Raw genomic sequence first — 26,661 nt, 5'->3', positions numbered from 1 at the left:
GTGCAGAAAATGCTGAAAATAATTGTTCATTCTGTTAATGTTTAGTAATACCCATCATATGACATAGAATGCTCCATGTACTGGACATGCAAAAATCAGACATAATCACTCACCTCAAAGAGTTCTGTCTAAAATAGAAAATGACACTGTCCACGGTCTATCTCTGCAAGGAGAAAACCTAAGAAACATAAGGAATAGATAGATAAAGGGCATCCGTATAAGATTGGCTAGGGATAGAGGTGGCATTAGAAGTGAAGCACTGTTAAGGAAGTATTCCTAGAAAAGGTTATACTTAAGCTAAACATAGAAGAATTGCTCTCTTGAGATCCCTGGGTGGCGCAGCGGTTTAGCGCCTGCCTTTGGCCCAGGGCACGATCCTGGAGACCCGGGATTGAATCCCACGTCGGGCTCCCGGAGCATGGAGCCTGCTTCTCCCTCTGCCTGTGTCTCTGTCTCTTTCTACCTGTGTGACTATCATAAATAAATAAAAATTAAAAAAAAAAAAAGAATTGCTCTCTTGCTCAGAGTTTTCACTTGACTTTGTTACATTAACATTTGTTATATGGAGTGCAGTGTGTCAGACAATGAGCCATTCTTGACAAAAGACCACAAGACTACAAGAGGAAATGGAGGAAATACACGGCATGCCTCCAAAAGTGGCACAGCGAGATCAAGGCAGAGGACAGGAAGTTACAGGACCTGATATTTGGGGTCTACGGATGAAGTTGGGGTCCATGGACGAAGTGCTTTGAAGTTCTCTGGCTACAGGTGGAGTGTTTGATTCAAACCTGTAAAAGCACTTTCTGATAATTTTGTTAAGAATTTTGATAACCTCGAGGTGCCTGGGTTGTTCAGTGGTTGAGCATCTGCCTTTGGCTCACGTAGTGATCCCGAGGTCCTGGGAGTGAGTCCTGCATCGGGCTCCCTGCATGGAGCCAGCTTCTCCCTCTGCCTGTGTCTCTGCCTCTCTCTCTGTCTCTCATGAATAAATAAGTATCTTTTAAAAAAAGAATTTTTATAAGCTCTACAGAAGTCTTATTTAAGATGTAAACAAAGGGAAGACCCTAGGAAATGGGAGAGACTATTGCCACAAGGATCATTGAGGATGTCATATCAATAACTTACATTTGTTGTGGCTCTGTAGGCTGCTACTTGGAACCAGCACTTGCGTGAGGGAACTGTTGTTCCCAGTCCCCACAGGCCACTGGGCCAAAGACAAAGGATGCTGAGGCAGCAATATCATGGAGTAGCTTAGCTAAACTCCCAATGCTTAGGCTCGCTCTTCTCCTTATCAGTATATTGGAGAAGCTACAGCTCTATTTTTTTTTTTAATCTCTAATAAACTTACAAGAAAAGTGAGGGACTCGTGGGTATCATATAGATAATGGCAAAGATTTGGGTGCTCTTTGAAATCTCACATTTCATGAATTACCTCTCAGAGGTCTTATAGGAAGAGTGATAACCCTTTTGTTAGCAGCATTATCAGGGAAATTTCATGAATAAGCTTTGGATCTTTGTGCCACATAACTTATTTTCCCTGTAGCCTAACAAGAAAAGATAACTATAATATCTACAGTCAGCCTTTTCAAAGCTCTTGAATGATAAGGAACAAATTGACCTGGGATCTTTTTTACTACCAATAGGGTTCTACAGGCGAATATGTCAGGTGAGTTAAAAAAGAAGAAAGATGTATTTCTGTGACACACAGTTATTTTAAACTTTAACTGTCATTCATTTTCAGAAACTTGTTCCACATGGATATTACCATACAATGCTACTTTAGCAGGGAATTATAGATAATATAATAGAAATAACAACTTGAGCTATTCCAAATCAAAAGCCAAGAGCAGAAATGAAACCGTGGAATCTGTAGATTTGACACTGAAAATTGTAATTCCATCAATGTGATCACAGAAAGAGCGTCAGCTCTAACAGCACAATTTTGAATGGGATACCTAATATGAGCTCCTTAACAGAAATAGCAAGGCAACTTCTCACATATGTTTTCAAATCTTTGGAAACTTAAAAGTCAACTATAAAGTTATTATTGTGCATTAAGGAAGTTCCAATGTCAGTATTACATTTTAGGTCATGATGGATGTCCAAAATTAGTTGACCTGGCAGGATGCAACACCCAATATTCTTATTCTAGCTAATCCCTATCTGCTTAATTTTGTCCTACAGGTAGAGGTCAGAAGCAGAGAGATTCAGAGAGGTTTGTCATGGTGGGGGTTTATTGTGGATTTAATGTTTATACATTTCATTTCTACTGTTAAATCAATGAACCGGGGCATGATATGAATACGTCATGAGAAAAAAAAAAAGATTGAAAAATTGAATAAATGAATCCAGAACTATATGCTCAGGGAACTGTAAAAATCAACTTCTAATCACAATCCAGAATTTGGAAAGATTGCAAAATTGGATTCAGTTACTGTCATAAGAATGTAGGCGTAGAGCTCACTGCATTGTTAAGAAGTGGGAAGGGTCTAAGATTTTATCCTACTGAACTAACAATTTAGTCTATTACACCATTATGGATGATGACAGAAGATATGAGAATCCTGGATCAGAGGGAGGACCTTATCATCTTGGGACAGTAAGCAGCATAAGCTTACCATGCATATCAGTTGTCTCTGTTCCCCAATCTCACAGGGAAAGCATAGAACATCCCAGATAGATGCTGTGATGATTGAGGAATCTTTGGACGCTTAAAAGTCAGCTATAAAGTTGACGATGGTTGAGGAATCCTGAGTTTAATTAACTCAAATCTTTTATGTTAGGCTATAAGTAACACATTCCATCTTTGTTCCTTTCAGAGAGACAGTATCTTTATCTTCTAAGGTCACTTGAAATATAAGCATCTTTGAAAAGATAGTCCAAAACAAAAGCTACTGGTACCTCTTCTTATAACATCACAGAAAGACAAGAGAGTCATTGAGAATTATCTTCCAAAGGGCTTATACCTGAGAAAAGTTTAGTGCAGTTGATGTCCTGTTGGCTAGTTTATCAAGTTGTGTTGGCTAGTTATCATATTTCAAAATTTTGAAATTTTATCTTTCAGTTTTACTAAATACATTTTGATCTTTAGCATTTCACATGATTATCTTGCACACATTGCTATTACTCTACTAGCAAACATTTTAGTTATCATATTCTCTGTGATCTTAGTAATATTTTGGGTTATTTGTGCACTAAATAACATCTCTAATTGTTATTAAGATTGCTATTCCTCAATATCTTAGTATTACTCAATATTTTAATAGTTATAGTTTTGAAGTTTGGAGTTTTTTATGCCTTTAAAAAGTTAAGACATGTGTTTACCTTCATTAGTTTAAGAAAAAAGTAATGCAAATGAGGATGAAATCTGTATTCAAGTTTTCTTTCCTCATAAGCACCACGTGATACAAACTGCCTCTTTTAGAAAACAATAGCTCAGTGTTAGCACGTAATATGACCACAATCACAATTTTACAGATTTTTTTCATGATTTCCTTTATCGAGATGGCACTGGTTGTTTATTTCTCACACTGGGTAGGTTAAAATGGCTTGCATAACTGGATTTTCAGAACTAGCCTACAGTTAATTTATGGATGCTGGCAGAGACTACTGTTACACCTTAGTATCCTGTTTTTCTACTATGAATTCTCGTCCCACTCTCACCCTAGTGAAGTCAATGCTTAATGAAATTGTAAAATAGCTGTTTTCATGCAAAATGTTTAGAGAATTTTTCTTTTGATTAGGGGTTGCCAATTAAGATATTTACAGGACTCAGACAATTATGAGGTATCAATGAAATGGGTCAGCAGAAGAGTAAATTCATACTAGAATTCAGTGTCAGAGGTACAGTAAGAAATATATGGACATGGAGAACACCCTCTCTAAAGAAGAACATCTAGGGGCACCTGGATAGCTCAGTGATTGAGCATCTGCCTTTGGCTCAGGTCGTGATCCTGGGGTCCTTAGACTGAGCCCCACATCAGGCTTCCTGCAAGGAGCCTACTTCTCCCTCTGCCTATGTCTCTGCCTCTCTATGTCTCTCATGAATAAATAAATAAAATCTTAAAAAAAAAAAGGAAGGGCATCTATTACCTATGCTCAATGAATTGTGAAAAGGTGTTATGTTGACAAATTTTCCAATGTTTTCAAGAGGAGACTCAAAACTATGTAAATTCCTTTTTTCCCCCCACACTTAGGCTACCTTATGAGCTCTCAGGTCTTGGTTCTTGCTTTTCATAAGAACTGGTACTAGAAACAGGTGCTATGAAATCTGTTTATTTACTAATGAGCTACTAAATTAACTGTCCTAGTCTGAAAAGACTTTAGGCTATGTCTGAGAATGTAGAATGTGCATCATGCTCCATGGCTGGCTTCTCATGCATAGCTTTGAATTTGTGAATAAGGCCTAAATCTTGTTTTTCTCATGAAAGTTCTCTAACTGATGGTAGAGAAAAAGGAAGAGGATATTTAAAAGGTAAAAATGATTAGTTTTTTGAACTAACATATTATTGAACCATCATTCCCAAAATGTAAAACAAGTACCCGCTTGCATAGATCCTTGCAAATGGGCTGTTAGGAATGGCAATGAAAAGAAAGTCTGACTCATTCGTTATACATGGCTTTGAACCAATTCAACTGCATGTCTCACCTCCTAAAAACACACATTTTCTGTTGGAGTGTTGAAATGCAAAGCTCAGTCAATGGTATATGAAAGATTATGTGGCCCATTCCCTCAAAAGGATAACTCCATTGGGGCATTAGAGCTAGACTTTGCTTTGGACTCAGAAAGTTTATTTTCTTTTGGCATTAAACAGGTAACCACCCTTCTTTTATTTTCTTAACTATTATATAATGTCTTAGAAGTACTTGTAATGATTTCTACAATCAACCTTAAATCTTAATAGTGGAGAAATTAATCCTTCTAGGTATTAATTATGTAAAAAGCACTCTGGAGTTTGAGAAAGTGTTTGTTATATTATTGAGTTAATCATTAAATAATAATTATAGAATATAGTGAATAAGGTGAATAGTGCAATCACAGTACTTGGAAAAAATTCTAATGTACAATATTCTGACAGCCTCCCTGTGGATGGCTTTAGACTAATAAGGAACTCATAGAAAAAAGGGAGGAACTAAGTATATAAAAGAGAATTTTAGAAAACTCAGTTGCATCTCTATTCAGGTCTTCAAAATACTAAATCTAGGATCAGTTGTATGCTGGAAAGCACAGAGTAGAATACAAAGGTAAGGTTTCAGGGATGCTACCCACATTTCTTCTACTATTATGCCTTCTTTACTTGTGTGTCATTCTTTTGGGCACTAGGGGTGTGCTGACTTGAATGTCTTAGGAGGTCAAACTATTTTATCCCAACAGAGTGACACTTTTTACAACATCGGCTAGCTGGCAGTCAGAAGACAATATCCTAAAGATACAGTATGATGTGATTAAGTAGAGATTAATATAGAATATTAAGTAACTTGCCAAGGAAACTGGTCCTTCCACTATACTTTGAGATATCAAATGCTCCTCTGAAAACTTACCCTTACATTCTCAGTTATCTCTTTTTTATATTTATGTTCATATTCACATTCTCTCTCATGGATCATATTTAAATATGAATTTCTTGAGAGTTATGGTTTAAGATGGTGACATAGGAAGGCCCTGAACTCACCTCCTCCACAGAACATACCAAATTACACCTATTTATACAACAGTTCTTCCTAAAGAACCGAGAGCTGACTAAACAACTACTGAACAACCAAAGATAGAATAGCAAAGGAATAGTAAGAGAGAATGGACATGCAGTAACAAAGGGAACCTTTACCCCAACACTGCAAATGGCTGTGGGGAGGGATTGTACTGAGGAACCCAGAACAGATAGGTCCTTCTGTCCTTGGGTATAGAAAAAAGCCCTAGTTTAAAAGAGAAACTAGCATATAAAAGAGAACACTAGAACTCTGGCAAGAGACAGAGGACCCACAGAAAAGCTTTCAAGGTCAGAGGGACTAGAGAACAACATGTTTTACATTCTCACCTTACCTTAAAAATCTGGACCAGAGCAAGGTCTGGACATCATAGTAGGTAAGTCCATTCATCATGGTGGGCTTGTGAGCCCAGGGTCTACTAATCCAAACCAGCCACTTTATGGTGTGGGGCACATAAAATAAGCCTTAGTTTTGTGGTTTGTTGTGTTGCTGTTTTGGTTTTTAAATTGTTATATTTTGTCTTGTTTTTTTTTTTTTCTTTTTGGTTTTGTTCTTTTCTTCCTTATTCTCTTTATTCTTTTCTTCTTTTTTTCTTTTATTATTTTTTTTTCTGGAAAAAGCTGTGGTTTAAAAGAATAATAAACATAAACACCCATAGGTCCAGCCAGCCAGCAAGTCATCAAGCACGCAGTCTGCATAGGGAACATTATACACAAGACCACTACAACTATAGAAGTAGCTGTTTCACTTAATCCATAGAAACAAACACAGAAGTCAAGAAGTCAAGCAAAATGGGGAGACAGAGGAATATACTCAAAGAAAGAACAAGGGAAAAAAATCTTGGAAAAAAACACTAAATAAAACAGAGATAAGGAATATGTCTGATAAAGAATTTAAGTAATGATTATATAGCTACTCATCAGGCTGTAGAGAAAAAAAATGGAAGAACTCATGAGAACTTCAATAGAGATAGCAAATATTAAAAAGAACCAAGGTTGAAGAATACAATAACTGAAATAAAAAACATGCTAGAGAGAATCAACAGATTAGAGGATGCAGAAGAAAAGAATTTAAAAAAATGAGGATTAAGAGATCACTGAAGAACATTTGTATTATAGGTGTCCCCCCGTCCCCCCAAAAAAGAGAGGTGTAGAAAATTTATTTGAAGAAATAATAACTGAAAACTTCTCTAAATTACGGAAGGAAATAGACATCAAGTCCAAGAAGCACTGACAGTTTTAGCAAGATACTCAAAATGGTTCATACCATGGCATATAATAATTAAAAAGCCAAAAGTTAAAGAGAGAATCTTAAAAGCAGCAAGAAAGAAACAAAAAGTTACCTACAAGAGAAAATTTATAAGGCATCAGCTGATTTTTCAGCAGAAATTCTTTAAGCCAAAAGAAAGCGGCTTGATATATTTAAAGTGCTGAAAGGAAAAAGCCTACAACCAAGAATACTCTACTTGGCAAGGTTATCATTCAGATTTGAAGAAGAGATAAAGAGTTTCCAAGATAAACAAAAGATAAGGGAGCTTATCAGCAATAAACTAGCCTTATTAGAAATCTTAAAGGGACTTCTTTAAGTTGAAAAGAAATGGCCATAATTAGGCATAATAATAATATGAATAAAATGATGTAAAATATGACAACATATACATAAAATGTGGAGAAGAAAGTAAAAAGGCAAGTAAAAGAAAGTTTTTTTTTTCCTTTTTTCTTTTTCCTCCTCCTTCAAGAATGTGTTTAAACTTAAATGACTATCAAATTAATAAGGACTGCTATTTACTTAAAATGTTATATATGAACCTCATGGTAACCACAAACCCAAAATCATCTATGATACATACACAAAAAAATAGAGAGAGAAAGAAAACCAAATAAATCATTATAGATAATCACTGATCAAAAAGGAAGAGAGAAGAGAAGAAGAAAGGAACAAAGAATACCAGATAGACCAAAATAAATTGAAAAAAAATGTCCATAAGTAGTACAATCATTTGATAATTATTTTAAATGTGAGTGGCTTAAATATTGTAATCAAAAGACATAGGATGGTGGAATGGATAAAAAAATGAGATCTAACTATATTCTGTCTATAAGAGACTCACCTCAGACCTAAAGATACATACAAACTGAAAGTGAAAGGTTGGAAAAACATTAACTATGCAAGTGGAAGTGAAAAAAAAAAAAAAAGCTGAGGTAGCAATACTTATACCGGACAAAACATTTTAAAACGAAGATGGTAACAGGAGACAAAGTAGGGCATCACATAATGATAAGATCAATCTAACAAGAAAATGTAACAGTTGTAAATATCCATGCCTCCAACACTGGAGCACCTAAATACATAAAGCAAATATTAATGGACATAAAAAGAGAAATTGATAGTAATACATCAGTATTATAAATAGTCAGGGGATTTATTTATTTATTTATTTATTTATTTATTTATTTATTTATTTATTTATTTATTTTAGTAGGGGGACTTTAATTCTCCACTTACATCAATAGATAGATAATCCAGACAGATAATCAATAAGAAAACAATTTCTTTGAATGGCACAATGGACCAGATTGACATAACAGATATACATGGAACATTCCATCCAAAAATAGCAGAATACACATTCTTTTTAAATGCACATGGGACATTCTCCAGAGCACATCACATATTAGACCATAAAACAAGCCTCAATAAATTTCAGAAGGTTGAAATCATACCATGTCTTTTCTGACCATAATATAAAACTAGAAATAAATCACAAGAAAAAAATGAGAAAAAACACAAATTCAAGGAGACTAAACAACATGACAGTAAACAATCAATGGGTCAATAAAGTCATCAAAGAAGAAATAAAAAAAATACATGGAGACCAATGAAAATGAAAACACAATAGTCCAAAATCTCTGGGAGAGAGTTAAAGCAGTTCTGAGATGAAAGGATATTACAATACAGGTCTACCTCAAGAAACAGAAAAAGATGCAAATAAGCAATCTAACCTCATGTGTAAAGCAACTAGAAAAAGAACAAATTAAGTCCAAGGTGAGTAGAAGAAAGGAAATAATAAGGATCAGAGCAGAAATAAATGAAACGGAAAGTAAAAAACAATAGAAAAACAAAATCAATGAAACCAAGAGTGGTTCTTTGAAAAGATAAATAAAATTGACAAACCCTTAGCCAGACCCATCAAGTAAAATGAAAAAGGACAAAAAATAAATAAAATCAGAAATGAGAAAGGAGAAGTAACAACTGATACCACAGAAATGCAAAGTATTATGAGAATGCTATGAAAAATCATGCAATCAACCTGGACAACTTAGAAAGTAGATAAATGCCTAGAAATATACAACCTTTTACAACTATACCAAGAGGAAATAGAAAATATTAACAGACTGATTACCAAAATTGAATCGATAATCAAAAAAGTACTAAAAAAAAAGTCTAGGACCAAATGCATTCACTAGTAAATTCTACCAGACATTTACAGAAGTGTTAATACTTAGATGGAGGAAAAAAATAGAAGAGGAACAAAAGCTTCCAAATACATTCTTTTAGGGCAGCATTACCTTGACACCAAAACTAGGCAAAGACAAAAGCACTGCAACAAAAGGGAACTATAATCCAGTATCCCTAATGAACATAGATGAAAATGCTTCAACAAAACATTAGCAAACTGCATATAACAATACATTAAAAAGATTATTCACCACCATGATGGGGGATTTATTCCCAGGATGCAAGCATGCAAATAAATCAATGTCATACACCACATAAACATAATGAAGGATAAAAATCATATGATCACCTTCAAAGGTGCAGAAAAACATTTGACAAGATTCAACATCCATTTATCATTAGAAAAACAAACAAACAAACAAACAAACAGACAACCTCTCAACAAAATGTGGTTTGAGAGAACATACTTCAACATAATAAAGGCTGTATAGGAAAAACCCATAGCAAACATCTTCCTCAACAGTGAAAAACTGAGAGCTTCCCTCTTAAAGTCAGGAACAAGACAAAGATGTCGACTTTCATTACTTTTTTCAACATAGTGCTGGAAGTCCTTGTCACAGCAATCAGAGAAGAACAAGAAATAAGAGATGCCATACTGAAAAAGAAGAAATTAAACTGTTACTATTTGCAGATGACATGATACTGTACCTGGAAAATCTTAAAGACTCTACAAAAAGACTATTAGAAATAACAAATGAATTCGCTAAAGTGGTGGAATACAAAATTAATACCCCAAATTGGTAGCGTTTCTATACCCAAGTAATGAAATTGCAGAAAGACAAATAAAAACACTATTCACAATTAAACCAGAAAGAATAAAATCCCCAGGAATAAACTTAATCTTTGTGTCAATTGAAGATGACACAAATGGAAAGATACTCCATGCTCATGGATTAGAAGCATTAATCTTCTCAAAATGTGCATATTAACCAAAGCAACCTAAAGATTTGATGTAATTCCTATCAAAATACCAACAGAGTTTTTCACAAAACCAGAACAAATAATCCTAAAATTTGTATGGAATCACAGAAGACCCAAAATAGCCAAAGTTATCTTGAGAAACAGAACAAAGCTGGAGGTATTACAATTCTGGATTTCAAGATATACTACAAAGCTGTAGAAATCAAAAGAGTATGGTAATGGCACAAGAACAGATACATGGATCAATGCAACAGAACAGACCTCAGAAGTAAACTCATATAGTAAATTAACCTATGACAAAGGAAGCAAGAATATACAGTGGGTAAAAGACAGTCTTTTTCATAAGTGGTGCTGGGAAACTGAATACTTTCTAACACCATATACAATAATAAACTCAAAATAGATTAAAGACCTAAATGTGAGATCTGAAACCATAAAACCATACAAATCCTAGAAGAGAATACAGGCAGTAATTTCTCTAACATCAGCCATAGCAACATTTCTCTAGATATTTCTTCTCTGGCAAGGGAAACAAAAACAAAAATAAACTATTGGTACTACATCAAAATAAAAAGCTTCTGCACAGTGAAGGAAACAATCAAGAAAACAGTAAGCTACTGAATGACAGCACATATTTGCAAATGACATATGGGACAAGGATTAATATTCAGAATATATAAAGAAGGTATTCAATTCAACACTAAAAAAACAATCTCATTAAAAAATGAATAGAGGACCTGAATAGACATTTCTCCAGGGAAGACACATGGAAAGATGCTCAACATCACTCATCATCAGGAAAATGCAAATCAAAACCATAATGAGATATCCCCTCAAACCTGTTAGAATGACTAAAATCAAGAAGACAAGAAACAATAATTGTTGGTAATGATGTGGAGTTAAAGGAACCCTTGTGCATTGTTGGTAGGAATGCAAACTGGTGTAACCACTGAGGAAAACAATATGGAGGTTCCTCAAAAAATTAAAAATAGAAATACCTTATGATCCAATAGTTCCACTATTGGGGAAAACAGAAACAGAAAGTCAGTAAGATATATGCACCCCTATGTTTATTGCAGCTTTACAATTGCCAAGAAATGAAAGCAGCCAAAGTGTCCGTCAATAGACAAATGGATACAGAAAAAATGGTATATGCATAATAGAAAATTACACAGCTGTAAAAAGGATGAAATTGTGCCATTGGAGACAACATGGATGGATGGACCTAGAGGGTATTATACTAAGTTAAATAAATCGAGAAAGACAAATATCATATGATTCTACTTATGAATTAAACCTAAAAAAATGAATGACAACAACAAAAACACAGAATCAGAACTATAAATACAGAGAACTGAGGGTTGTGGGGTGGAGGGGGAGTTGGGCAAAACAGGTAAAGGGGAGAAGTAGATGTAGACCACCAGTTATGGAATCAGTAAGTCATAGGAATAAAAAGCAGAGGATAAAGTATATGGTCAATGATATTGTAATAGCATTGAAATGGGAAAGATGGTAGCTACACTTGTGCTGAAAATAGCATAATGTTTAAACTTGTCAAATCATTAAGTCTTACACCTGAGGGCAGCCTGGGTGGCTCAGTGGCTTAGCACTGCCTTTGGCCCAAGGCGTGATCCTGGAGACCCAGGATCCAGTCCCACGTCAGGCTCCCTGCAGGGAGCCTGCTTCTCCCTCTGCCTGGGTCTCTGCCTCTCTCTCTCTCTGTGTGTCTCTCATGAATGAATAAATAAAATTAAAAAAAAAAAGTTGTACACCTGAAACTAATGTAACACGTAATAGCTATAATCAAATACAAAATATATTTAAAAAAGAAGCAATTGTGTTGAAAAAAAAATAAAAACTTGCCAAGCAAGTATGAAGTTAAAATAAAGGATTAACATCCATAGAATAAATATAAATCTCTACAGATTCTGTATGCAACAATTTTTCATAATTTGTATAAAATACCAACTTTGAGTAAGCGTTCTTAAAGCAACTATCACTATAATACTTAAATATTTCTTTTTTTTTGGGGGGGGAACCTATCTTTTTTTTTTTAGAAATTCGTTAGCATAATGTATTATGGCATGAAATAAAATGTACTGGCTTCTTAAAAAAACAGTAAATAAAAAATAAGATAAGTTTTAAATATGATTAAAAACGAGCAGACACAAAGACCTTGAAGTGTTCCTCCTCTTCTTCTAGGATCTCTCTTTTCTACCTCTTAAACTGTTTTAAAAAAAATTTATACTTTCCACTTACCTTTTTTTTTTGCCTTTTGTTTACTATTGAAACTATTCCAATTTGATTTAAATTCCCTTTGAATCACATTCACATGTCTACTAGATCCCAAATAACTTCCTTGTTTATGTTCCTTAATCATATCTCTTCTTTAAAAAGTGAGCATAAAATCTGTACTCAAGGCTTCCAGGAAAACATTTTCAAAAAGCTTTTCTCTCTTCCAGGGAGAAGCCAGGGGATGCTGTTGGGCATGGTGGCTCATCCTAGAGGGGCCATCGTCTTCTCTGCTGCATAATTTTCATCCTCCTTTTGTACTCAGTCTTGGAAGGCCAGAGTATATTTTACACTTCCTTTGTATCTCATTTTGTTCTGGGATTTCTAGTGCTCCATAGATACACGTGGCTAGCAGCTAGGGTATTGAAAAGCACAGTCCTATACCCTGGCCTGGTTAATTCATAATAACTTGGTCATCTCATCTAATGTACTATTTCTTTTTTCAAAAATGCCTTCTGTGATAGTCAGTGTATCTTTGATATATGATGTCATTTTCCTCTCATGAATAATGCTTATTTCATTTTCAAATTATGCATTTATATAGAATGATAACTTGTTTGACATCTCATCAGATCAGGAAGTGTCTGTTCCTTTTTTTTCCCCGTCATTGCTGTCCCAGTCCTGAGTTTGATACCTGAATCTTAATAGGCATCCAAAATATACATTAATAAGTGCATGAATGACTAAATAAATGAATGTGTAGGGAGGAAAGGGAAATACTGGCATAGAAATAGAGGGGCAATGAAGACAAGCTCTATGATATAAAACAAGTGGTATGGGTTTGTACTGAGATGTGTGGAGGTCGAGAAAAATTAAGGCCATCCCACCTGAAGTTTAGCATTAGCACAAGTACAGCCATCTTAGGCCCCTGTGATTAAGAGCTGAACTTTACAGAAAAAACTGCAGAATGTCCTCGGCAGAGAATCCCGTATCAGAAAGACAACAGAGCCCACCCCCGTGGTAGAAATTCCCATTTTAGAATCAGAACAGTGCTCAATGCCCTTAAGCCCCATATCAGAATGTAAACAGAACTTGAGAAATTCCTCCACCCCTTCTGAAAATCCCCTAGACCAGCTTATATAAAACCCAGCTGTAACCCACTTTGGGGTCCAACTCCCTGCTCTGCTGTGTTGGGTGCGCTTGGACCCAAGCTCGAGCTTGCAAATAAACCCTCGTGCACTTGCATCGGTGTCGGCTCCTTGGTGGTTTCTTGGATTCGCAATCTTGGGCACAACAAGATGGACTTAGACTTACAAACTGATTCTCCTCCTTTAGTTGGGTGATTTGGGCAATAGAATTATAATATTCATTAACATTCAACCAATACAGATGAAAAAAAAACATAGCAATTAATTAAAACCATCTCATAACAATGATAAAGATACTTTCCTACTCCAGCGTTTATCTGGGGACTACTGGTGGTTGAACATTCACCAGGAGGCTAGCATGGGACTCTGTTACAACTCATTATTCACACACACACACATATATATGTAAGAATTGATTATATTCTGAGTCTTTCTTTGTCCTCATCCAAAGGTATTTATCTACTAAAGTACGAAATAGAATTTTTTTTGGAAAATCACAGTGATTAATCAGCTTTAAAAAAGAAAAAAAAAAACAATCCTGCCTTTTGCAGCAACATAGATTATGCTAAGTGAAATAAGCCAGCCATGTAAGGGCAAATGCTGTATGATTCCTCCTAAAATAGCAAATTCACGGAAGCAAAGAATGGAATGGTGACTGCCGAAGGGATCTGGGGAGGAGGAAATGGATAAATGCTGTTCAGTGGGTAAAGGGCATAGTTAAACAAAATAAGTTCTAGAGATCCATTGTACATCATAGCACAACAGTTAATAATACAGTGTTGTATTATTAAACACTTAAAAATTTATTAAATTAAAAATTTGCTGAAAGGATAGAACTCATGCTAAGTGCTATTACCATTTAACACGTATATAATAAATACGTGCAACTTTTTGTGTATCAAACATACTTCAGCAATTTGTTTGATTTTCTGTAAAAAAAAAAATCTGTTTGACCTTACATCAATGATAATAAAATGTCTTTATTTCCCAAATCTAAATGGTAGATGATTAGGAAAACATAATTTCCTGAAGAAAAAAAAAAAGACTGTATTTGTTATAGCACTGGCTTTTTTCTACGGCTGATTTACCCAGTGGCCTCAAGAGCTAACATCAGATATCAGATATGTGTCAGGGCGGGGGGTGGGGTGGGGGTGGTGTCTCTAAGACCATCTTTATGCTCAGTGATTCATTAGAAGGACTCACAGAACTCAAAAGCTATTATCCTCATGGCTATAGTTTAAACTCTAATTATTTATAGTTAAAATCAGCAAAGAGAAAAAGGCAGGCAGGCAAAGTCTGACAGAAATCAAGTATAAACTTCCAGATGTTCCTTCCCAGGGGGCTTGCACAAATGTGTCTAACTTTCCCAGGAAGGATATTTAACAATGTACTCGAAGTACTGCCAATGAGAGGAGCTCACCTGCGGCTTTGTGTCCAGATTTTGATTGGGGATCAGTCACATAGGCCATCTAGCACCTGCCTGATTGACATCAGCTATGCAGACTCCAGACTCCGCAGAGCAGAAACCACAAATCACGTTGCTAGCTAGCATAAACTCTCTGGTCAGACTGGAACAGCATGGTCCAGTGCCTCAGGCTTACAAAGAAACTCTTACCAAGTAGAACATTCCAAGGTCTCAATGCTCAGGAGCTAGAAGCTGGCTACGGGCCAGTCCTGAGAACAGTCCTTAGAAATGTTTAGGATTCGACCAACATAAGCCTGCTGAATGAACACTTTCCTGTACAATATCTAAAAATGACAATGTCTACAACAACAACAACAACAGCAACAACAACAAAACCCCCTGAATTTCCACCTCTAGTGTCTCTTTGACAAAAGCCTAGAACTCATTCTTAGAAAAGGTCTCAGGGTTCATATCTTCAAAACAATCCCAATCAAGAGAAATAGGATTTAATGACTGGCTTTAATTCTGAAGTAGTATCATCTTACCTCAGAGGAATATTAAGCACAAATGAAGTTGTGTTAGGAAGTGGGAAGTAGAATTGAACTGAGCAAACATATTTCCTCCATCACACTTTTTAATATTGTCAATTCAGATAGGGTGAAATATAAAATCATAAGCAATGAGATTATCCTTGGATTGTTTTTATACGCATACATATATGTATATACACACACACACACTATATATATATATGCCTATATTTGTATCTATATATTTCTCCATATATCAGTAATACTCTACCTTAGATGAAGATATTAGAAATGAGCTGTAATCCTATAATAGGTTCCTTTTATTTAAATGTTCTTACTGTCAAAATTTGAGATCCTTTGCAATAGCATATATATTTTTTTCTGAATAAATTACCTTCTCATTTCTTCTATCCCTGCCTCCCTACCTCTTTTCAATTCCCCAGAAAGTGATTGTTAAAAACTCATGAAATATTAATACTCCTCTGAATCTAGCTTCATTCATTCCCAGAAGCTTACGTTCTCTTATCCAAGCTTTTAGAGGAAATTGATGTACATAAAAATTGTCTCCTTTCCTGAACACTTTTTATTTATCTTTTAAGGCTTCCTACTACACTTTATTCTGGTGACTAATGTTATCATCCAATCTAAAGAAATTAATTCATTTTATATATTTCTAACCTAACTTCCCAGACACTTGAAATTTTAAGTTTGACTTCAAAAAATGCTCAGTGTTTCACCCAAAGAAATACTAAACTCTTTTTAAACACTAGACAGAAAAATTTGAAGTGGATCCTCAAATCATACAGGTATGTATTAATTCTAGAAAATAGCCCTTCATCTATTCCTTGCCAAATTGGTTATATCTTCTATTGTTTCCTTTCTGTTTTTCTCTTTCTAATATTTATGCTCCTTTAGAAAGAATTAAACTATAAGCTTTAAAGACATGAGGACATTTAGAAGATATAAAAACACAATCTTGTTGAGGACATAATATATTTGATTATATTATATAAGATATGTTTTATATATATATATATATATATATATATATATGAATGTGACAAGAGTATTTGAAAGTTTTCAAATTGGCATCAACCTGCTTGTCTAACCTACGTGACTAACCCTTTCTTTTTTTTTATTTTCGCTCACCTTCACATTGCATATGGGCCCATATTACCAAATTTCACAATTCTGTATGCAGTTTCTCATTCCTAAGTCTTTTCAATTCCCGTGTTCACTGACTTGCCAGTCCCTATCTCTATTACCTCGTATGCTTGGGTGCCTCCTATTCTCCTTTATTTAGTTAGCTCAAACATCACATTTTGCTGGAGACCTTTCCGATTTCCCTAGATAAAATCAATGACTCCCTCCTCTAACGTTCCACAACAGTAAGTATAAATCTCTACTCTTTCGTATCACATTATATACATATTTGTACCCCTTCAATACCTAGCTCAATATCTGGCTCATTGTAAATGATCAATAAATCTGTGGACTGAGAGAATTTTAAAGAAATACATCAGTGGCTAACCCTGAAGGTTCCTACAAATTAGATAAAAGAGTGATTCACATGGGTGTGGGGAGAGCAGTGTTGTGACTTCTAGAAGTCTTCACAAGAAGTAATGTACGAAATTCTTATAAATAGAATTCTTCCATCTGGAGAATTACAGGAAGAACATTACAAACAGAAAGAATTAGTAGAAAAATAACTTACTTCATTAATTATATATATTTTTTTCTGCAAACATTGGAAATTCATAGATACAGCTTAAATTTTAAAAATAATAATAAAATAAAATAAATATATTAAGGATAAACATATGTATATATATATTTCTCACAGTATCAAAATTAGGCTTCTCAAATGGCTTACAACAAGGAAAAAACACCCTGCTGAGGCTTGCTTTTCCTCTCTTTCTCTTAAAGTCCAACTCTGTTATTCTAGTCCTCATGTGGGTAGGGTAGTTCAGGGTATAAGAGAAACATGGTTTTAAGTCAGACTCAGTTCCAAAAATATCACCCTAGAGTGGATCAATAGGTACCAAGAGCAGTATATTTAATAAATATGAGAGCCCCTCTTCTCTATACTTGCCCTCAGAATTAATTCTTCCTCTGGCTAAGGTCTGTTTTCATTTCCCAATGCATCCACCTCCTTTAAAATACACATTTCTGGGACTCCTGGGTGGCTCAATGGTTGAGCATGGGTCTTTGGCTCAGGTGTGATCCCAGGGTCCTAGGATTGAGTCCCACATTAGGCTCCCCACAGGGAGTTACTTCTCCCTCTGCCTGTGTCTAAGCTTCTCTCTGTGTCTCTCATGAATAAATAAAATCTTTATAAAAAATACATATTTTTTTTCTAACACTGATCTTGTATCTGATCAGTTTGTACAAACTTACTGTGTTCCTTTAAATTCCTCCAAACATCTCCCAATAGTTTTTTTAGGAAGCTTCTGAAAGCCTGTCAACTGAACCTCACTTGAGAGACCATTCACCTGGTCAACACTAAATGTTGGTCAAGGAAGGCTATCCGAACTTTCCCTTTTTTATTTTAGCCTCCGGTCATGGATCTCAATTATATGTTTTCCTTATTTATGTGTGTTGATATATTTTGGCTAAAAATTTCTGTTATTCTTGGAGTCTTACAACTTCATTGTCCGTTATGGTAGCCACTAGTCACATACGGTGTTTTCAGTTTAGACTTAAAGTAATTGAAAGTAAATAATACTAAAATTTAATTCCCTCAGTTACATCAGCCATATTTCAAATGCTCAAGCCAGAAAAATTATATTGGTACTGTCTTCCTCATGAACATAGTAACTCTGAATTGGGAAAGGGCAGTCTCCTCCATAAACTGGTGGGAAACCTGGACAGCTACATGTAAAAGAATGTAAAAGGACTATCTTACATCATACACAAAAATTAACTCAAAATGGATTGAAGATTTAATAATAAGACCTGAAACCATGAAATGCCTGAAGAAAATGGGTGGTATTCCTTAACATAGGTGTGGGTGATAATTATATATTATTATTATTATTATTATTATTATTTTGTATTTGCACCAGAAGCAAAGACAACAGAAGCAACAAAACAAAACAAAACAAAAACTAACCCAAGCCAAGCCAAACTAAATCAAGACAAAACAACTCAACCCAAACAAACAAACAAAAAGCTGGCCTATACCAAACTGAAAAGTGTTTGCATAGCAAAGGAAATCACCAGTAAAATGAAAAGGGAACCTACTGATTAGGAGAAGATATTTTCCAGTCATGTATCTGTTAGGAGTTTCTATTCTAAATACATAAGAGACTCACAAAACTCAATAGGAAAAAAAAATCTGATTAAAAACAGACAGAGGATCTAAATATATATTTTCTCAAAGAAGACATACAGATAGCCAATAGGTTCATGGAAAGATGCTCAACATCACTAATTATAAGGGAAATACAAATCAAAACCACAATGAGATATCACTTCCTACCTGTTAGAATGGCTATTGTTATCAAAAAGGTAAGAAATAACGTGTTGATGAGGATGTATAGAAAAGGGATGCGTGTGTCCTTTATGAGAATGGAGATTGGTGCAGCCACTATTGAAAATGGTATGGAGTTTTCTCAAGAAGTTAAAAATAGATATACAAAAGGATCCAATAATTCCACTTCTAGATATTTATCTGAAGAAAATGAAAACACTAACTCGAAAAGATACATGAACCTCCATGTTCACTGCAGCATTATTTATAATAGCTGAGACATGGAAACAATTTAAGTGCTCATTAAGTAATCATTCTATCTCTCTCTCTCTCTCTCTCTCTCTCTCTCTCTCTCTCTCACACACACACACACACACACACACACACACACACACGAGTACTATTCAGCCTTAGAAAATAATGAAGTCTTGTTATTTGTCACAATATGGATGGACCTTGGGAGTTAGGCTAAGTGAAAAAAGTGAGACAAAGAAAGACAAATATTGCATGATCTCACTCATATGTAGAATCTTAAAAAAGAAATCAAGCTCTTAGATGAACAGAACAGATTGGTGGTAGTCAGAAGTGGAGGTGTAGGGAGTAGGTGAAATGAGTAAAGGGAGTTAAAAGGTACAAATTTCCAGTTATAAAGTAAATAGCTTATGGAAATGTTATGTATAGCATTACAACTGCAGTTAAGAATACTCTATATATTGTTTTTGAAAGTTGCTAAGAGAGTAGATCTTAAAAGTTCTCATCACCAGAAAAAAAATTGTAACTACATATGGTGAGGGATGTTAATTAGCCTTCTATGGTGATCATTTCACAATATATACAAATATTAAATAATTATGCTGTACATCTGAAACTAATAAATGTTATATGTCAATTATAAAAAGGAATGTAAAAAATGTAAAAAAATGTAAAAAAAAATAAAAAAGGAATAGAGGGACCCCTCACTCATCCTTTCAGTCTGAAACATTTCTGTCAGGTTTTCTTACAATTTAATGTTGTTGCTTTGTAGGTACCCCAATATCACACCTCTTATATTACATATTAAACCTTTTTAGAGCTAAGAAGGAAGGAATAGAATTTGTAAAGGTGAGGTGGTGAGGTGGTTTCTGCAGAGAACAGGGTGTTCCTACAAAGATACCTAAGAAGTATTTATACTAAGAATAAGACAACCTACAAATGTAGTTATTTGTGTCTGGATGTTTCCAGTTTGAATGTCTGAAGCCTTCCAAGTACACATGAATATTCTGAAGTTATACAAATGACTTCTGGAGATATTTCTTTCTTTTCCCCTTATTCTATTTATTTCCCCGATGGGGTCGCAGGCAAGATGCCCTTAAAATCAGAGTCTAGAGGACTTCTTAGGGCTTTCCTAGTCACGAGATTTTTGTTGTAAGCACTAGGATATTCTTTAGGCAGTTAAAGATTCAGGGTACTTATTCCTTCTGAAACTATTAGAATATGTCTGCTTCCTCTGATAAGTTTTTCTCCAGGGGTTGCTTGTTTCTGATTATCAAGGCAGGTGTTTATAGCTGTGTAGTCCAGATATTGTCACTCTGTTTGGCTAGACAACTATACCTGAAATGCTGCTTATAAAAATGAATTTGTTGAAGCTTTTTATTAAGGGGAAAATACTTGGTAATAAGCATAATCTTACTCTACATGAGTTTTTCATTTTGTTTTATTTATTTTTTTTTATTTTTGGAGCTCTTTATTTTACACTAAATCTGAAACTTATATTGGTAGCATATTAGTATGAGATAAATTAAACAAATATTTGTCAAAATACTGTTTTATGTTATGTGCTATAAACAAAATATGTCATCGACACTTTCATGCTTATGATGCCTAAGGATAATTCACTTAGAAAAGAAAGAAATACATGGGAGTAAAATGCATGTTGTTAAATATTCAATAACCATCGGCATGGGCACAATTAGGCAAAGAAACATTCAGTGAAAAAAAGTATGCCTCTTTAGAAAAAAAAAACAATAAATATTTCAATAGATTAGGTTAGAATTATACAGTTTACAACTACAGCAAGACTAATATGATAGTCAAAGTTCATAAAGTCACATTTGGAATGATTAAATCAAGAAGAGATGACCAAGCAAATTTAATTGTTCTGTATTTAGCTTTGTCATTACAACTACAGAATTTATTATTATATGTCAAGTTTTTATTTTTAAATGTATATTATCTGGCTTTGGAGAAACAGCTAAGATGCATGAAAACTTGAGAAGTACCCAAGATTTAAAAGCCTCATTATTTTACTTTCCAGAGGAGCCAGGAGGTTGGGAGCAGGAAGAGATACCACTTCAGAAGAAACACATAAAAATATCAGTTGGACAGAATGCTTCCCATGGAAAATAGAATACACTGAACTACATAAAAGTGGTATCTTTGCACTAAATCAGCCCATTTTTCCTCCTAAAGAATATGTGGTGTTCAGGGGTGCCTGAGTGGTTAATTTGGTTAAGTGTCAGACACTGGTGTTGGCTCAGATCATGATTTCAGGGTCTTGAGAGGGAGCCCCTTGAAGGGCTCCATGCTCAGCACAGAATCTACAAGCAGGCTCTGCCTCCCCAACCCCCTGCTACTCTAAATGAATAAATAAAATCTTAAAAAAAAAAAAAAGAATGGTGGTTCATGACTGTAAATTGAACTCAAGCTGGGATAAATATTAAAGTATATGTGGAATGGCTGAAGAGAAACAATCACTCACATTAAAGGGATAATAATGGGAGGACTGGTTGTGATTAACTGTTATGTGTTTCAAATCATGTCATAAAAAACTCAGGAAGATGTTTCATTTTGAGGCTTCTTAACATTCACTTTTTCTTTCTTTCTTCTTTTTTTTTTATGGTCACTTTTTCTTTAGCTAATTTCCTATCCTGGGAGTTTTGGTGGAAGGAAATCATTATCTGCATGGCTGAAGCTGAAAATGTCACATTATCCTGTGTTCTCTGCAACTAGTCTGTGGTCACGGGCTACCTAATCCTTTCACTTAGAAGTCAGTACTGCAGAGAATCAGGGATAATGGCAATGCCATGTTTCCAGGGACAACTGTGACACTCATTTAAGTTCTGAGAGGAAGACATAGGACCAAGGAAACCAAGAAATAATGTAGATTTAAGAGCCGTGCCAAGAAAATAATTTAGGGTGTGTTTATGGCACAGAACTTTGCCTGCAAGGAAGTAAATCAAAAGCTCATTGTAATTCTGAAGGAGTGAGATTGCTTAAAATATTGGGTAGCAGTCCTAACAATTATTTGAATAATTGAGCCTTAAGAGAGTACTCTGGCCTACAAACTTCAATGAGAAGAAAGCAGGCTGTAAAAGCTATACCTCTGAAAAACATCCACTTTATATGTTGTCATGGAGGAAACAAAACGAGAGATACTTCCAGACAATGGGAGAAGGGGTCTATGAGATAGATGACAAAGGAGTTCCTAGAGAACAGAATCAAGGACTTCTCAAGGAATTTCTCCCTTCTAAGAATTTCTCTGCAGAATTCCGTTATCACTATGACTCAGTGACAACTATATTTGTCTTGTACATCATTTTTTAAAATAGCAATTTTTATTATATTTATTTTGTCCCTATTATACCATGGTATATGAAGAGGGGGGTACTGGAAACTCGTTTTCATTTATATAGATTACCAGGATAGAAGCAATGTCTTCCAGATGTGAGGAAGACTCACACAGAATGTATGAACATTGAATTGATGACAGCAAGTAGGTAGGATTTTGGATTATTCTCCTTGTGTGTGGGTGGAATTGCATTCTAAGGGGAAGGAAGACTGTCCGCAGGTATTTGGTAGCTATATTCAACACAGATGGCTAGCTGTAACCAAAGATTGATATCCCCTCTCATAGATTATAGTTCCTCTGGGAACATGCTGCGTTTAAGAACTGTATTTCCAAGCCATGACCACTGAAAGTGTGTCAGATATAGTTGTTCCTAGTGATGTGGGAGTGGAAGTATTGAGTATCATTTCTCGGCCAATCTGGTGAAGAAGTTTGTGTGCCACCTCTGTTCTTTACCTTCTTTAATATTTAAAATCTATCTCAATATTGAGGGCCAACTGGATTCAAGAAGTGAAAGTGCAAAAGCCAATATTAGCATATAGCCCTGAGTAACTTCCAGGAGTAGAGGCCAACTCCAACCCCAGCATTAATCAGAAACACCAATTCTGATAATTATCTGAATATAAAAATAAATACCTACTATTACAATTCACAGACATGTGGAACTAACATTAATGTAACCTAAAATGCCCTGTAATACCTTAAAACAGAGATATGTCAAACGACTTGTTTTCCTTATTATTAGCATATCCTTATATTTTAATAGCCATCTGGCAAGTAATATTGATAGCATATTTTTTTTCATAAAACATTGTATATTTTTATTATTATTTTTTAAAGATTTTATTTATTTATTCATGAGAGACACACACAAAGAGAAGCAGAGACACAGGCAGAGAGAGAGACAGGCTCCATGCAGGGAGACCGGTATGGGACTCAATCCGGGGGCTCCAGGATCACGTCCTGGGCGGAAGGGAGGTGCTCAACCGCTGAGCCACCCAGGCGTCCCACATCGTATGTTTTTAATATTGTGACACCCACCTATTTTCAGGTAGGAAAAAAAACATTTCAAACAAGAATCAGAATTTACTTGAATGTGGGAGCAGATGGGGCAATGGATGTCTAGAAGTAGGGACTACTGAATCAGAAAAATAGTCACTGATGAAGTCATACAAAGTACTGGTAGAGGTAGATGAAATATAATTTGAAGGAAAACCCAAGAAACCATTCAGGACTGGATACCACAAAAGGAGAGCTTATGGAGACATGGAAACTACCACCTAATGGGATCTACTGATTAGAAATTCCTGCCTTTGAGGCAACCATTGTTAGTGTGGGAATCTACAGATCCTTAGCCAAACACCTGGTGTTAAATTTGGGGCTGCTAATGGTCAGCAAGTTTAGCAACCAGAAAGTGAAGTGGGGCATGCAGCAGGAAGAGAATGAGAACGAGCTGGGTTTCAGGAGGAAACATTTCATTGTCTGTCATCATATATGACCTTCACAGAGTACCTTGTAAGAGACTCTTCTTACCTTATTCTTTCCAAAACACACATAAGTTCCTCCAATCAGCTTACTCCATTCTAGAAAAGACGATTCTGGAAAAAATAAGTTCCCAACTTAGACAGGAGAAATAGTGCAAAGTTGATAAAACAAACTCAACAAATCTGATTTTGCCAGGTAGCAAGATTTAACTTTTGTCAACATACATATGCTATAATATTCTCTATTCAGTATTATTGGAATTTAGCTAAGCCTATGATGGAGAATAAGAGAAAATTACAGGAATTCTATTTATTCTTTTTTTTTTTTTTTTTTGGTTCATAAAATATCCCATTGCCTTTTATTGTCTGTTCTTTTGTTTAGGCATAATTAAATCAATCAAGTGGGATTTATACCAAGTATGCAAGGCTAGTTCAACATTCAAAATCAACTATTGTAATTCATCACATTAGAAACTAACAAAGAAATCACATGGTCATTTTAATAGATGTATAAGAAGCATTTAACAAACTCCAACATCCATTCAGAATTAAAAACTCTCAGAAAACTAGGTCAGCTTGATACAAAAAAAACAAAACAAAACAAAACAAAAAACAAACCTATAGCTAACATCACACTAATGATAAGAAACTTAAATCTTTCCATTAAATAGATCATTATAATTTCCAATAGTTTTATTTATAATTCCATTAAGATCAGGTAAAGTAAAATAAATCTCCCCTTTTACCACTCCTCTTCAACATTGTACTTAAAGTCCTTGTTTAATCCAATAAAGCAAGAAAAGGAAATAAAAGATTGGGAAGAAAGACACAAAACTTTGTTCACAAATGATATGGTTGTCTATCCAGAAAGTACAAAAGAATCAACAACAATAAAAACTATGGGAACAAATAAGTGATCATGGCAAAGTATAGGATACAAGATTAAGTATAAAAGTTTATTGCTCTCCTATATACCAGCAATGAGCAAGGGGAACTTGAAATTTAAAACATAATGCCATTTACATTAGTATTTTGCAAAATGAAATATTTATGCATAAATCTAACAAAATGTATATAAGATCTGTTGAAGAGAACTACAAAACTGATAAATGAAATCAAAAAACTGAACGCATGAAGAAATATTACATGTTCATAGAAAGACTCAATACTGTCAAAATGTCAGATTTTCCCACCTTGATCTATAGACTCCATGTACTCCCAATCCAAACCCCAGAACCTTACTTTATGGATGTTGACAAACCAATCCTAAAGTTTCTATGAAGTGGCAAAAGACCCAGAATAGTCAACACAATATTGAAGCTGAAGAACAAAATTCTTGGAGGACTGATGCCATCCAGCTTAAGACTTACTATAAAGTTATAGGAATCAAGTGGTGTGGTACTGGGGGAGAAAAAGAAGATAAATGGAACAGAATAGAGCCCAGAAATAGACCTCGCCCCATAAATATAGTCAACTAACTTAAAACAGAGCTTCAAAGCCCTACAATGGTACACAGTTTCTTCAACAAGTGTAAAATATGAATCTAGACAGAGACCTTACACCCTTCACAAAAATTAACTCAAAATGGATCATAGATCTTAAAGTGAAATGCAAAATTATAAATAAACCCCTAGAAGATAATAAAGGAGAAAACCTATGTGACCTTGGATGTGCCAACGACTTTTAGATACGACACCAAAGATATAATCTATGGAAGAAATAAATAATAAGCTGAACTTCATTAATTTTGAAAAAAACTCCTGCTACACAAAAGATAATACCAAAAGAATTAGAAAAGAGCCGCAGAGTAAGATAAAATTTTTCAAATCTGAGAAAGGACTGCTATCTAAAATATACAAACAACCCTTAAAAAACTCAACAATAGAAAAACAATCTTATTTTTAAAAATAGACAAAAAGCTTTGACCCTTCACTACAGAAGATATAGAGATGAGAGACAAGCATATGAGAATATGCTCCACCCTGTAAGTCATCAAGGAAACACAAATTGAAACAACGAGACACCACTACCCACCTATTAGAATGACCAAAATCTAGAAGACTGACAATACCAAATGTTGGTGAAAATACAGAGCAACAGAAATTCTTAAACATTGCTGGTGGGAATGAAAAAAAAATGCAAAGCTATTTTGAAGGACAGTTAGGTGGGTTTTTTTGTTTTGTTTTTTTGGTTTTTTTTTTTCTTTCTTTTCTTTTCTTTTTTTTTTTTTTTTTTTTACAAAACTAAACATACTCTTACCATAAAATCCAACAGTTGCACTCCCTTGTTATTTACCTGGAGCAAAAAATGTATGCCCATTCAAAAATCTGCACACAGATATTTATAATAGTTTTATTTATAATTTCCAAAACTTGGAAGCAACTAAGATGTTCTTCAATAATGAATGGATAAACTATGGTACAGCCAGATGATAGAATGTTATTTAGAGCTAAAAGAAATTATCCATCAAGCCATGAAAAGGTATGGGGGAACTTAAAGTGCATATTACTAAGAAAAAGAAGCCAATCTGAGAAAGCCACATACTGTGATTCCAACTATATGACATTCTGGAAAAGACAAAACTATGGAGGCAATAAATAGATGAGGGATTGCCATGGGTGGTGGAAAGTGCAAGGGGTA

This window comes from Nyctereutes procyonoides, unplaced genomic scaffold (assembly GCF_905146905.1).
Source record: "Nyctereutes procyonoides isolate TBG_1078 unplaced genomic scaffold, NYPRO_anot_genome, whole genome shotgun sequence".
NCBI lineage: Eukaryota > Metazoa > Chordata > Mammalia > Carnivora > Canidae > Nyctereutes > Nyctereutes procyonoides.
The sequence above is the reverse complement of the archived record's forward strand: the minus strand, read 5'-3'. Positions refer to the sequence as shown.